The sequence below is a fragment of the Ornithorhynchus anatinus genome, chromosome 19, assembly GCF_004115215.2.
Source record: "Ornithorhynchus anatinus isolate Pmale09 chromosome 19, mOrnAna1.pri.v4, whole genome shotgun sequence".
In the NCBI taxonomy this organism is placed as follows: Eukaryota; Metazoa; Chordata; class Mammalia; order Monotremata; family Ornithorhynchidae; genus Ornithorhynchus; species Ornithorhynchus anatinus.
In genome coordinates this window covers 16,417,883-16,432,664 of record NC_041746.1, presented here as the reverse complement: position 1 = coordinate 16,432,664, position 14,782 = coordinate 16,417,883, and the positions used below count along the sequence as shown (strand labels likewise).

Genomic DNA, 14,782 nt, shown 5'->3' with positions numbered 1-14,782 from the left:
CTTCAGGGGACGGGGAATTTGGAAATTTGTTCCATTCATAAACCAACCAGCTCAGCACGAACTCTGTCCTGGCTGCCTCCAGCCAGCTTCAGACAGCGTTTATAGGAAATGTGCCCAAAGCTTCTCGGGTGTAAACGAAACGAGCAGCGTGGCCTAGCGGGAAGAACGCGGGCCTGGGAGTCGGAGGACCTGGGATCTCACCCCGGCTCTGCCCCTTTTCTGCCGCGTGATCCCAAGGAAGTCCCTTCACTTCTCTGGGCCTCAGTTACCTCATCTGTAAAATGGGGATTAAGAGTGGAAGTCGGGTGTGGGACAGGGTCTGGGACATAGTGAGCACTTGACGAAAATCATTTAAAAAAGAAGAACTTTTGTGCTGTACTCCCATCTTTTGTACTGTCCCCTCTGTTCCCGGGCCCCACCCCAAGATTCCCCCCTCTGGGGAAAACCCTGGATGTCAGAAGGATGTAGAAATAGAGGCAGGTGTGTTTATCGCTTGGGAGAGGCACACATATCAACAACCTGGGGTTGTTTATCTGAATGTCTCACTGCAGACGCAGGGGCAGACGGATTACTCATCCATTCGATCGTATTTATTGAGTGCTTACTGTGTGCAGAGCACTGGTCTCAGCTTTTGGGGGAGGACGAGACTACAATAAACAGACACATTCCTGGCCCGCAGTGAGCTCACAGAATGGAATCTAGATTAGGGTCTCCCGTTCCCCTGCCGTGGCCAAAGAATCGCCCCGTGGGGGAGTGTCATAGTTCAGTGGTCATTCAGAGACCACCAAAGTCACTTCCACAAGCCCCAAGGAGCATTTACCGTGAGGGACCCACCTGGTCATCCCCGGAGCCTGAATATTTCACCTCACCGTGGGACCGGAACAACGTCTTATTTATTTTGGTGGTATTCATTAAGCGCTTCCTATGTGCCAGGCAGTGTACTAAGCGCTAGAGCAAGCAAATCGGGTCGGATATAGTTCCTCGCTCACATCGGGCTCACAATCTTAATCCCCATGTTCCAGATGAGGTAACTGAGGCACAGAGAAGTGAAGCTTCTTGCCCAGGGTCATATCGTGAACGAGTGGCTGAGGCGGAATTAAAACCCAGGTCCTTCTTACACCCGGGCCCCTGCTCTTTCCACTAGGCCACTCTGCTTCACTCCATGCCTGAGCCCCAGGGATTTACTGGTTTAGTTGTAACGGTGTTTGTTAAGAGCTCACTCTGTGCCAAGCACTGGGGTAAATACAAGATAATCAGATCAGAATCAATCGCCATCTCACATGGGGCTCACTGCCTACGGGGGAAGTGGAACAGGTATTTTCACCCCATTTTCAGAGAGGGAAACTGAAGCACGAGGCAGTTAAGTGACTTGCCCAAGGTCATCCCGCCTGTGAGTCGAGGAGCCGACCTTCTGAGTGATTAATCCATAGAAAGCTTCAAGATGACTATCCTCGTTGCTTTAGAGTTGCATTTCGTGAAAAGAAGAAGAAGAAAAAGAATGGCGGTAATTGTTAAGCACTTACTATGAGCCCTTACTAAACTCTGGGTTAGAAATAATATAGGCCGACGGGACCCACCCCTTGCCCCACGTGGGGCTCTCAGTCTAAGGTGGTTGGGGGGTGCGGGAAGGACCAGGGGGTTAAAAGAGTCCAAGTCTATCGGAGGGAGAGCGGGCAATTTGATGATGAGCACCTAGCATTTATTTGTGGAATTGGCCATGCAGGCCAGGTAAATGTTTTATTTTGCAGGTGACAGCTGGGCCGTGAAAAATGAAATAATGATCCTTTACGGTGGAAGCAGAGAACCCCGTCTGAACCTGGACCCAAATGATCAGATTTCCAGCCGCAGGAGGGAGAGTTTAGGTGAGATCAGAGAGGCCCAGCCCCTGGACACTGGAGAAGTCGCCCACCCCCAGCACCCAGGCATGGGACGGATTCCAAATCAACTCAAGGCAGAATTCCCCCGGGAAAACCTACTCTCTGCGGCTGCATCATCTAATTCCAGGAATTCCAGTTTCGAGATTGTAAAACCATCACTGGGCGGTAAGCTTCTAAAGGCCAGGGATCGTTTCTACCGACTCGACCGTTCTGAACTCTCCCGAGTGCTTAACACACTCCACACTGTGGAGGGCCCAGTCTGATTAGTTCGTATCTACCCCAGTGCTTAGTACGTAGTAAGTGCTTAACAAACACCATCATCGTTACTATTATAGTAAGCGCTGAATAAATACCCCAGTGACTGTCATGAGTGTCACAGTTCACGGTCTAGTTGGTCTCCTGCATCTGTGTGATCTCACGGTCAGGGCAGAGAGAGGCTGTGCGGAGCATCGCACTTCCTTAGGTCATTTTCAAGAGGCTCAGTCCTGGGTCAAGAATTCCGGGCAGGTCTATGTGACGCCCGATTCCCATGGTGGAATGACAGAGGAGGGGGCTTTTGGCCCCAGCCGACTCCCTGGACCGAGGACAGGGCTCCTGGGCCCAGCCAGCTTCCCTGACATCTGTGGGGAGGAGGCTGGGGGGCGATGATAATAATAATAATGATATTTGTTAAGCGCTTACCATCTACCAGGCACTGTACTAAGCTCTAGGGTAGAGACAAGCTAATCAGAGTGGACGCAGTCCATGTCCCACACGGGGCTCACAGCCTCAATCCCCATTTGACGCATGAGGGAACTGAGGCACAGAGAAGTAAAGTGACTTGCCCAAGGTCATCCAAGACAAGTGGCGGAGCTGGGATTAGAACGCAGCTCCTTCCGACTCCCAAGCCCGTGCTCCATCCACGGGGCCATGCTGCTTCCCTGCTGGCGATGTCAGCGGGCTAATAATCCAGGAGCAGCCTGAGCTTGGACATCTGGTCCAGGGACGAGATGGACGAGACCTAGTTGTCAAGGACATTTTTCACTGATCCGTCGTTTCCATAGGTAGCCTGGGGCTACGGGTCGATTAATTCAGAGGGTCCACAGGCTGACAGGGGTTACGAGAGCTAGAAAGGCCGACCGACTCCCAGACCTGAGCTTTTTTCACTGGGCAAAGCACTTCCGCTCTCCAAGGCCAGCATGGCCTAGTGGAAAGAGCTGGGGCCTGGGAGTCAGAGGACCTGGGTTCTAAATCTGGCTCTGCCAAATGCATTCTGGGTGACTTTGGGCAAGTCACTTTAATTTCTCCGTGCCTCAGTTCTTCTGTTCTTCCCCTGCTTAGAGTAGGAGCCTCATGCAGGACAGGGACGTGCTCAACCTAATTCACTTGTATCTATCCCAGCACTTAGAAAGGTGTCTGACACATTGTAAGCGCTTGACAAATACCGATAAAAAAAGGCAAGGCTCACAGGAAGGAAGTCCTCATCGATGGGGCCCCATTGTTAACCCACCAGCAGCTCTCCTGCTCGCGGCCCTTCCAGCCATTCGGGGGACTTTCCCTCCCTGATTGGATGACAATACTAAATAATAACAGTTGTGACATTTATTAAACGCTTACTGTGGGCCAAGCACTCTTCTAATTGCTGGGCTAGATAGGATATAATCAGGTTGGACACAGTCCCTGTCCCATACGGGGCTCCCAGCCTTTATCCCCATTTTACAGAGGAGGGAAGTAAGGCAGATAGAAGGGAAGCGCCTCGCCCGAGGTCATTCGGCAGACAGGTGGTGGACGCGGAATTAGAACCCGGGTCCGTCCGACTTGTCCTTCTGACTTCCAGGCCCGGGCTCTATCCACTAGGCCACGCTGCTTCTTCCCGTCGACTGGGAAACAGAGTCAGAGATCTTAGGGTGGCGAGAGAGCTTCCAAATTGCCCCAGAGACCCTGAGAAGAGCCTGTCTGTTTATAAACAGAATAAACAGCATGTGTCTGTTTATTGTTATATTGTACTCTCCCAAGCACTTAGTACACTGCTCTGCAGACAGTAAGCGCTCAATAAACACCATTGACGGACTGACTGACTCACTGACAAGGGTGGCTGGGAGAGTCTCAGACCTCTGTTTAGATGTTCAGAGATCAGGTCTCTGTCGGAGCCAGGCTGTCTCCGCCTTTATTCCCATGCTGACGGTCCGTTTTTCATTTTAATGGTATTTGTTAAGCGCTTACTACGTACCAGGAACCATACTAAATGCTGGGGTATAATAATAATGACGATGGCGCCTGCTAGGCGCTTACTATGTGTCGAGCACCGTTCTAAGCACTGGGTTAGATAGAAGCAGATCAGGATAGACACCGTCCCCGGTCCCCGCTTTAGTCAACCGTATTTATTGAGCTCTTACGGTGTGCAGAGCACGTACCCCATGGGGCTCACGGTCGTGATCCCCGTCTTACAGATGAGGTAACCGAGACACAGAGAAGTGACTCGCCCGAGGTCACGCAGCCGACGAGTGGCGGAGCTGGGAGCAGAACCCAGTTCCTTCTGACTCCCAGGCCCGGGCTCTGTCCGCTAGGCCACGTCGCTATCACATCTCCCGCCCCGGAAGCCATGGGCCGTGGCTCCATCTTGTGCCCTGAACGAAGCGTGTCCTTCTCTCCGTTCCGCACTCACACGGAAGCCGAGGCCTGCCTGGCTGCGGGCCCGGGCCGGAGACGCTGTGGATCCTGGGAATCTCGCACGGCGTCTCTGTCGGGACGATCCCGCCCGCTCCCCGGGCCCCTGGCCTGCCTCCCCCCGGTGACCCCGGCACGCAGGATATTCCCAGCCGTTTCCGGCGGCCGACGTTCACACAGGAAAACGTCCTGTTTACACTCGGAGGGCCTTGCTGGCCATAAACACTGGAGCCACGGCGCATTCCAGAGAGCAGGCGGAGGGGACGGGTGGAGACGGCAGGATCCGGGGAGAGTGCTGGGGGCCATCTGCTGCCACCGTAAGCAGCGTGGCTCGGTGGATAGAGCCCGGGCCTGGGAGCCAGAAGCACCTGAGTTCTAATCCCCTCTCTGACACACGTCTACTGGGTGACCTTGGGTGAGTCACTTCACTTCTCTGGGCCCTCAGTTATCTGTGAAAAATGGGGATTAAGAATGCAAACCCCATGTGGCACAGGGACCGTGCCCAAGCTGATGAACCTGTATCTACTCCAGCACTTAGAACAGTGCTTAGTACGTAGTAAGCGCATAACACGTGCCACAGTTATCCTTAGTAATCTTCACGATTATTATTATTGTCAGGGCTCTGATGGGATCCGGACTGAGGGAGGAGTTCCCGAATGTCACGTGGCGGGGGCAACACGGAGGCCCTTTGGATGGTTTGGGGAAGTCCTGCGTGGAGACGGGGGGATGGATGTGATCTCTTGAGGTCTCTGACGGCAGGAAGATTCTGGGATTCTTTTTGCCCCTCTTTATGGGGTGTTGTTCTTCCCCTGGACACCAGAGAATACTCTCTTTGACTCTGCGTTGACCTCGCCTTGGTCCCAAGCACATGCTCCCGATCTATCGTGTTCTGCTCTATCAGTCAGTCAATCAACGGTATCTACTGAGTGCTTACTATGGCAGAGCACTATAGTAAACGCTTAGAAGAGCACGGTGCGGGAGAATTGGCAGACCCGTCCACTGCCCGTAACGAAAAGATTCCTAGAAACTGATGAACAAGGAGGGAAACGGTTGAATCAGCAACTGTCGGGTCCCTGTTCTGGATCAGTCAATTGTTTTTACTGAGCGCTTACTGTGCGCAGAGCATCGTACTAAGCGCTCGGGAGAGTACAACGGAGTGTTGCTAGTCACGATTCCCATCGGGATTCCTCAGCAAGCAACCCGCTCACCAATCGGTCGGTCTGTAGCTACTGAGCACCGAGTGTGTGCAAAGCACTGCACCGAAAGCTTGGGAGAGGACCCTAGAGTTAGTAGATGTGACTCCTACCCTCAAGGAGCTGAAAATCTACTCTGTGCAGAGCCCTGGACCAAGCACTCGAGTGAAGACCCTGGACTCAGTAGATCCGTGCCCCGTCCGAGAGTAGAATTCACTATCGGCATCGTAATCTCTGACTGGTGAGACAGACGGAAAAATATTTGCCATTAGGGTCCCAGAATAAACCGTGGAATCTACAGTGGAATTTCCACTTACGCATGCGGGCTTGAGGATGGGGACTCCTAATAACTAAGTGCTTTCCCTCCACTTATACTCTAGGACCTGAAGCTCTCCGAGGGCCAAGGACCTCGGCTAACTTTCACCTGTAGGTCCGAGAGGCCTTTCCCGATTAAGTCCTCTTTTCCCCGGCCGGCTCTCCCTTCCGCCTCAGCCACGCACCTCGATCTGTGACCTTCGGGTACTTGATATTCTCCCCACCCCCAACCCACGTACATATCTTTAAATGATATATTCATTCATTATTCATATTAGCATTCGTCTCTCCCTCTAGACTGTAAACTTGTTACGGGCAGGGAACGTATCTGCTAATTCTGTCGTACTGTACGGTGCTTAGTGCGGTGCTCGGCACGTAGTCAGTTTTCGATCAATGTGATTGATTGCCCTGCACCCAGTAAATGCTTAATAAAAATTATTATTACTATTACTACTACCAGAGATGGCTCTTAGGTTGAGAAGACTTCATTAGAAGCAGATGGAGCACTGAGATGCAGGGAGGTCATGGCTGAGAGAGAGTGATCCTGCTGGCCTCCGGTTGGAATTAGAGTTTCCAGACCCGGATCCAGCCACTTCAATAGCCAAGATGACCTTCTCCTTCCCTCCCCAGCTCGACTCCTTCATCAACTATCCTACTTCCTCTCGGTTTGGGATCGGAGCTCCAGTCATGAATCTGTTTCTCTCGTCCCCCCCCCTTACCACTCAGCCATCTTCTCATCCTTCCTCCTTTACTTTATCCCTGGTTCTTTTCTCTCTCCCTCCCTGCCTCCATTTGTTCTTCCTTCTTGCCTTCACTCCCCCACTGCCTTTCGTTTTCCGTCCCCTGGGCTGCGGTGGAGAGGAATGGCTGAGCGGGGCTGGGGATGCTTGAAGAGGAGGGGGAGGACAAGGAGGAAGGGGAGGAAAAGGAGAGGAATGAGGGGGAGGAGAAAGAAGAGGGGGAAGAGAGGAGGAGGAGGAAAAGATAGGAGATAGTGGAGATAGGAGAAGGTGGAGGAGGAGGAAGAAGAGGAAGAGTGGAGGAGGAAGAGAGGAGAAGGAGGTGAGGAGGAAGAAGAAAGGAGGAGGAGGAAGAGTGGAGAAGAGGGAGGATGAAGAGGAGGAGGAGAAGGAGGAGAAGAGAGGAGAAAGAAGAGGAAAAGGAGTTGGAGGAAGAGGTGGAAAAGAGGAGGAGGGGAGGAGGCGGAGGTGGAAGAGGTGGAGAAAGAGGAAGAGGAAGAGAGGAGGAAGAGGAGGAGGAGGATGGGGAGGAGAACAAAGGGAAGAAGAAGCAAAATCCTTCCAGCAGGCCCATCCCTTGGCCTTGCAAGGGAGCCCGGAAGCCTCTCCAGAGCCAGCTGGGATTATTGGCAGCACTTTGGGAAGCGAACACAGAACTGTCACCGGCAACCCTGGCTCCTGCTTGAGCCCGTGTACCAGTCTGGTGGCTGGGCGGTCGGGGAGCGGGGGGCTCTCTTGTTTTTCTCCTCTGGCAGGTGGGGCGCAGTCGCTACCCTTTGCGGGGCCCACGGTCTAACAGGGAAAGAGAGCAAGTATTGAATTCCCATTTTCTGGATCATTTCAGCCCATCTCCCACCTGGTAATGAATGCCATGACAGATTGCTCACATCAACCGGGATCTACAGTAAGAGGTAATAATAATAATAATGGTATTTGTTAAGCATTTACTATGTGCCAAGCACTCTACTAAGCGCTGGGGAACATACAAGGTAATCGGGTTGGACACAATCCCTGTCCCACATGGGGCTCAGAGTCTTAATCCCCATTTTACAGATGAGGTAACTGAGGCGCAGAGAAATGAAGTGACTTGCCCAAAGTCACACAGTAGATGAGTGGCTGAGCCGGGATTGGGACACACATCCTCTGACTCCCAAGTCCGTGCTCTTGCCGCGAGGCCTAGCCGTGAAGAGGACCAGCAGCCCGGCAGGCTCAGCAGCTGAGACGGGCCTAGGGAGATTTTTCCATGACCACTAGCCACAGCTCAAGTCCAGCCAGCCTCTTCATGGTGCATAATGCCACTCACAAAGAGAGGAAGCCAGACAGCATCTCTCACTCGGCGCGATACATCGCCACCGTGGGAAAAGTCAGTCAAACATCTATTGAGTGGCTTACTGTGTGCAGAGCACTGTACTAAGCACTTGGGAGAGTACAGTATAGCAATAAACAGTCACGTTCCCGGCCGACAATGAGCCTACAAGTCATGTAAGCCTGCTCTGCTACTGACCCAAGTGTCCGACACCAAGCAGGCTGCCAAAATGGCGGAGGGTGGAGGGGCAGGTGTCAGCCCCCCCCCCAGCCCAAATGGGGAAGCTGAAAAAGGGGTGTTCGGCCTTTGGGGTTCAATCAAAACAGGCTCGCCCCACCACACTTGGTGGCCTTGAACTCCTCCACTGCTTTGATTCTGCAAACTCATGCGTTAGTCTTCTCAACCGCTCCCTTCAGTCGATATTTTTGAGCACTTACTATGTGCAGAGCACTGCTCTATGTGTTTGGGAGGATAAAATAGCATGGAGTTAGTAGATCTGATGAATGTCTTCAAGGGGCTCCCATTCTACTGAGGGAGACAGACATTACACCTAATTAGAGATAGGTAAAGGGACAGAGTATACGGGTATGTACTTAATTGCTTTAGGGATGGGGTGGGGTGAGTAATAAAATGCTGAAAGGATTGATAATAATAATAATTATGGTATTTGTTAAGCACTTACTTTGTGCCAAGCACCGTTTTAAGCTCTGGGGCAGATAAAAAATTAATCAGGCTGGACCCAGTCCCTGTCCCACCTGGGGCTCACACTCTTAATCCTCATTTTTTACCGATGAGGTAACTGAGCTCCAGAGAAGTGAAGTGATTTGCCCAAGGTCACCCAACAGACACGTGGCGGAGCGGGGATTAATAATGGTGGTATTTGTTAAGCGCTTACTATGTGCCGAGCACTGTTCTAAGCGCTGGGGTTGACATAGGGGAATCAGGTTGTCCCACGTGGGGCTCACAGTCTTAATCCCCATTTTACAGATGAGGGAACTGAGGCACGGAGAAGTTAAGTGACTTGCCCACAGTCACACAGCCGACAAGTGGCAGAGCTGGGATTCGAACTCATGAGCCCTGACTCCAAAGCCCGTGCTCTTTCCACTGAGCCACGCCGAACTCAGGTGGGTCTGACTCCCAGGCCCATGCTCTATCCACTAAGCCACGCTGCTATAGACCCAAGTGAACCGGAATGGAGGGTGAATAGGGTGGGGAAATGCGAGGTGGAAAGAGCACGGGCCTGGGAATCAGAAAGACCTGGGTTCGAATACCAGTGATTAATTTATTTAAGCCCCATGGGTGTGCAATGGGCCTGAAGAGGCCTAGGTCCCACTGTGCATGTGCAGATGGTCTCTTGACACCCTTTGAGGGTTGCTGCTTGCCTCTCACATGGATTCCAAGAATCTCTGGGTCTCCCCGAAAGGTCAGTAGCCCACAGAGTCAGCTGGGCGGAATCCACAATCCTCACGCCTCTCTCTCTCGGGCCATTTCTCATCTTCCCAGGGCCTGGGCTTCTCTAGCCTCCGCCTATAGCAAACCCGCATCATCATCATCCATGGTACTTGATGAGCGCTTACAGTGTGCAGCGCACCGTACTAAGCACTTGGGAGAGTACAATAGAACCGAGTAGGCAGACTCATTCCCTGCCTACAACGAGCTTGTTTCCCGCCCTGGCCCTGGCATCCCAGGAAGCCATGGGGAATGGAGGGAAGATGCGAGGCTCATTTATTTCCTAGCTCCTTCCCGTCGCCATCCTTCCAGGTCCACATCTCCTATCCCATCTCTGCCGCCCCTCGGGCTCCCGCCCAGTCCCAGGGCCAGGCCCAATTCCTCCCCAAGTTGATGAGTACTTCTGGCTGTGAGAGACAGTGTGTCCCACACTGTCGGGAGATCTCTGAGCTGGGTCTCCGGTGCAGGCCCCGTGGAACCCTAGTCGGCCCTCATGTCAACCATGGAAGACGCCCACAGCGTCTTCATACCCCAAGCCCACAGCTGGCCAGCCTTGACCAAGCACACGCAGTCGCTCATTTATTCATTCATTTTATCGTATTTATCGCGTGCTGTGTGCGGATCACTGTACTAAGCATTGGGAGAGTATGATATGATGATAAACAGACACGGTCCCTGCCCATAACGAGCTTAGTCTCGGGCAGAGGGAAGACAGACATATAGATAAATAAATAAATTACAGATATGGGCCTAAGAGCTGTGGAGCTGGGAGGGGGGAAGAACAAAGGGAGCAAGGCGGGATGATGCAGAAGGGAGTGGGAGAAGAGGAAAGGGAGGCTTAGTCAGGGAAGACCTCTTGAAGGAGTTGTGCCTTCAATAAGGCTTAGAAGTGGGGGAGGGTAATTACCTGTCCTATTTGAGGAGGGAGGGCGTTCCAGACTGGAAGCAGGTTGTGGGCGAGAGTATTCTCACACATACACGTTCCCAGACACACCCCGACACTCACAACCTTGTAAACCTACACTTCCCAGAACTCGGGCTCAGCCGAAGCCACACTGAGGCCCGTCAGTGAAGACGGACAAGACAGACATTTTGCTCCAGCCCTCCATGCTCTCTGCCTTTCCCTCTGCAGTGAAGAGCAGCTCCAGTCTTTGGTTATGAGAAGAGAGTGGTATTTTGATGGTGGAATTTTCAGATAAGATCAGGACATTTTTCTCCCTCTGATTTCTTTTTGTTTTACACCAAAAAAGGGCCTCCAAGCTATTTCCCCATGCATGCTGATAGAGCTGTTTCCTCTTCTACACTGTGGCTCTAATCCCTCAAACCCCACCTTATCCTCAGTTTCTGTTTTGCCAAGAGGGATGATGATAAAAAGGGGAAGATGGTTCAGAGACTATCTGAAGAGCTCATGCCGTCCAACCCACTGGGTAAAATTCAAGAAGGTCTGGGCAGAAGCGGTGTGGCCTAATGGAAAGAGTCCAGGCTTGGGAGTTGGAAGACCTGAGTTCTAGTTTCGCCTCTACCACTAGCTTGCTGGGTGACCTTTGACAAGTCACTTCACTTCTACGGACCTCAGCTTCCTCATCTGTCAAATGGGGATTCAATATCTGATCTCCTTCCCGCTTAGGCTGTGAGCCACGTGCGGGACAGGGGCCTTGTGTCCGACCTGATTGACTTGTATCTACCCCAGCAAAACGGCGCTCGATACGCATTAAGCACTGAACGGTATGATCGTCATCAGAAGAACGAAGATCCTTAGAAGCTTGTTTCCGTTGTTTTAGGGCCGAAACTTAAAGCGAGCTATTGGATGTCACATGTTTCTCTGGCACTCCTCGGGGCCGCCAGCACCACTTGAAGAACCGGCGTGCACTGCTTAAAATCTTTTTCTGGTAAATATCGGATTGTAAGTACACTCAGCTCTCCTCAAGCCAGTAGAGGGGTGACCATGGAGGAGAACTCTTCCTGTATTTCTCTCCATTTCTGGGGATACACACCCGTAGGTGCTTGTTTTTTGGTTTGTTTTGGGGCATTTTGGTGGTGGTGGGGAGTATTTTTTAAGCACTTACTCTTTGCCAGACACCGTTCTAAGCACTGGGGTAGATACAAGTTAATCAGGATGAGCCCAGTCCCTGTCCCACAAGGGGCTCACAGTCTTAATCCCCATTTTCCAGATGAGGGAACTGAGACCCAGAGAGGTGAAGTGACTTGCTCCAGGTCCCCCAGAAGAGAAGTGGCAGAGCCGGGATGAGAACCCAGGTCCTTCTGACTCCCAGGCCTGCGTTCTATCCACTAGCCCTCGCTGCTTCTCTTGAAGACTTGTGTCTTCTTTTTATGACTGCAGGCTCCTCCAGGGCAGGGATCAGGTCTACCAACTCGACTGGGCTCTCCCAAGCACCAAGTTCAGTAATTTGCACGCAGTAAGTGCTCAATGAATACCACTTTTTGAGCGGTTGATCGATGCTGCTGCACGCTCCATCCAAATGGGCTCATGCTGTCAGACAAACATTCCCTAACTCCCTAAAAGTGCTCCAGCCAAACCATGGAGTGAAAACACATGTTCTGTCAGACCGGAGGACACTTGCAATGTTATAATGATTATGATGATTATTAATAGTTTGATCACGTAGAGACGATTTTTCACAGAGCTACTTCACAGGATTTAACTTTTGCCCTCGTAAAATCCCTATTCGGACCTAGTGGAAATAGCACGGGACCGGGAGTCAGGAGACTTGGGTACCAACCCCAGCTCGACCACTTGTCTGCTAGGTGACCTTGGGCGAGTCACTTCACTTCTCTACATTTCAGTTGCCCCATCTGGAAAATGGGGATTTGATGCCTGCTCTCCTCTCCTTCTCCCGTGAGAAGCGACGTGGTGTGGTGGATAGAGCCCGGGCCTGGGAGTCAGAAGGTCATGGGTGCTAATCCCGGCTCTGCCACTTCCCTGCTCTGTGACCTTGGGCGAGTCCCTTCACTTTGCCTCAGTTCCCTCATCTGTAAAATGGACATTGAGACCGTTAGCCCCACATGGGACAGAGACTCGATTTGCTTGAATTCACCCCAGTGCTTAGTACAGTGCCTAGCGCGTAGTAAGTGCTTAACAAACACCATCGTCATCGCCACTTAGAGTGCGAGCCCCATGTGAGACAGGGACTATGTGCTATATGATCATCTTGTGTCTATCCCTGTGTTTAATGCAGTGCTTAGCTCCTAGCATTGAGGATTATCATTATCATCCTTGCTTTGCAGATGAGGAAACTGAGGCATAAGGAGTTTTAGTGACTGCTGATTCCTAAGACTTCCTGATTTCCACAAAAGTCTGCAATTCCAGGAAGGCTTATCATCGTTATGAACTGTGACTTCCTCACCTGGCCAAGTCCAACACGATGGGCAAATAAACTGCCTCAATACCTCACCGCCTCTTCCACTAAGTGGTTTAAACTATGTTATTAGCAGCCCTAGCGACAAGAGGGTGGGACCGGGGAAGAGGGAGGGGTACTAGTAGTTACAGAACTATTTATTAAGCGCCTTCTGTGTGTGGAGCTCTGTACTAAGCGCCGGGAAAGAGTATATAGAAGGAAATTAGACCTGGGAGGTCCCTGGAGAGGGGCACAATGGGAGCCATGGAACACCACATGGCCTAGCGGATAGAGCACGGGCCTAGGAGACGGTAGGTCGGGGGTTCTAATCCTGGCTCTGCCACCTGTCTGCTGCGGGACCTTGGGCAAGTCTCTTCACGTCTCTGGACCTCAGTTACCTCATCTGTAAAATGAGGATGGAGACAGCGAGCCCCACATGGGACAGGGACTGTGTCCAACTTGATTTGCTCGTCTCCGCCCCAGCACCTAGTACAGTGACTGGCATATAGTAAGTGCCTAACAAATACCACTATCATTATTATTATTAAAACAGCAAAAGGAGCAAAGACTGTTATACAACACACAACACATCTTCCAGTCCGAGGGCGGCTTCTCCCTTCCCCCCGCCACCCGGCCAGAGCCTCCGATTCCACCCAGCTTCCCCGGGTCCTTCTGGGGAGGCCTGGCCTCTGCAGCTCTGCTCTCCAATCCTCCACCTCCTGCCTCGTTTTTAAAACTCGCCTCCCATCCTCCCCCGGCCCCTGGGGACCGGCAGGAATCCAAGCAATGTTTCCCAGCCTCGATGCCATAGGAACGGGAGAGGAAGAATCGAAAGGCAGCCCTTCCCCACCCGCCGGGGTCAGGCTATTTCTGTGGGATACTTCCCACAGTCCTCCCTGCTGACTCCAGGAGGAGGCCAATCGGAGACTGCTCCAGAGGAGATCCCCACCCCCGGCTCTTAGCCCCTGTGGGATTTCTCAGTTGGAGTCGGGACAGCTGTGACTGCAGCTGTGGGTTTTATTTTTTTTTTATGGTATCTATTAAGCGCTTACTATGTGTCAAACGCTGTTCTAAACAATGGGAGAGGGTACAAGTTGATTAAGCCGGTCACGGTCCCTGGCCCACGCGGGGCTCACGATCTAATTAGGGGAGAAATCAGGTATTCAATCCCCATTTTACAGCTGGAAACCGAAGCACAGAGAAATGAGGTGACTTGCCAAAGGTCACGCGGCAAGCAATTGGCAGAACCAGGATCAGAACCCAGGTCCTCTGACTCCCAGGCCCAGGTGCTTTCCACTAGGCCACACCGTAGGTTCCATCCGAGAGTCTAGAAACGAGGAAGGAGGAGGAGGAGCTCTGGGGTCAATACCCACATTCTCACACAGGTTCCCTCACCCTGGAGCTGAGCATCATTTCTCAAGCACCGAGGGAACGAGGAAGAGAACAGCCCCGTCCTCCGACGCCAGCCCCGTTCTGGGTTCCGGCCACTGATGACCCAGGGGGCTGGGGAATCTTGCTCTCCGCATGCCTGAGAAGAGACCGGTCCTCTCTCGATAAGCTTCTGGAAGGCAGGGATCGTCTATCCACTCTGTTGTATCATTTTTTTCTCCAAAGTGCTTAGTTCAGTGCTCTGCACACACTAAACACTCCGTAAGTACCACTGACTGCTGGATTGATGCGGGGGGGGGGGGCTTCCTGCGGACAGGGGCCCCAGAAATATAGGATGATGTCACAGGTTGAGACTGTCTCCCCATCTAGACTGTAAGCTCCTTGTGGACAGGGAACGTGACTGTTAATTGTTGTACTCTGCCAAGCATTTAGGATAGTGCTCCTCTTACGGTAGGCACTCACTAAATTCGATCGAATGAATAAATGAATGCGGATGGATGACGGAAATAGG

The 14,782-nt window shown here is 52.2% G+C and overlaps 1 protein-coding gene and 1 long non-coding RNA gene across 5 annotated transcripts in view; one reads left to right on the top strand and one right to left on the bottom strand.

The window, feature by feature from the left end:
• Nucleotides 1-14,782, bottom strand: part of DAAM2 (dishevelled associated activator of morphogenesis 2) — a 95,562-nt gene that overhangs the window by 48,324 nt on the left and 32,456 nt on the right. The gene's annotated exons all lie outside the window — the stretch shown is intronic.
• Nucleotides 7,616-12,933, top strand: LOC114805685. The gene is made up of 3 exons (XR_003753713.2): nt 7,616-7,682; nt 11,308-11,415; nt 12,773-12,933. It is a non-coding gene; the product is annotated as an uncharacterized LOC114805685 (long non-coding RNA).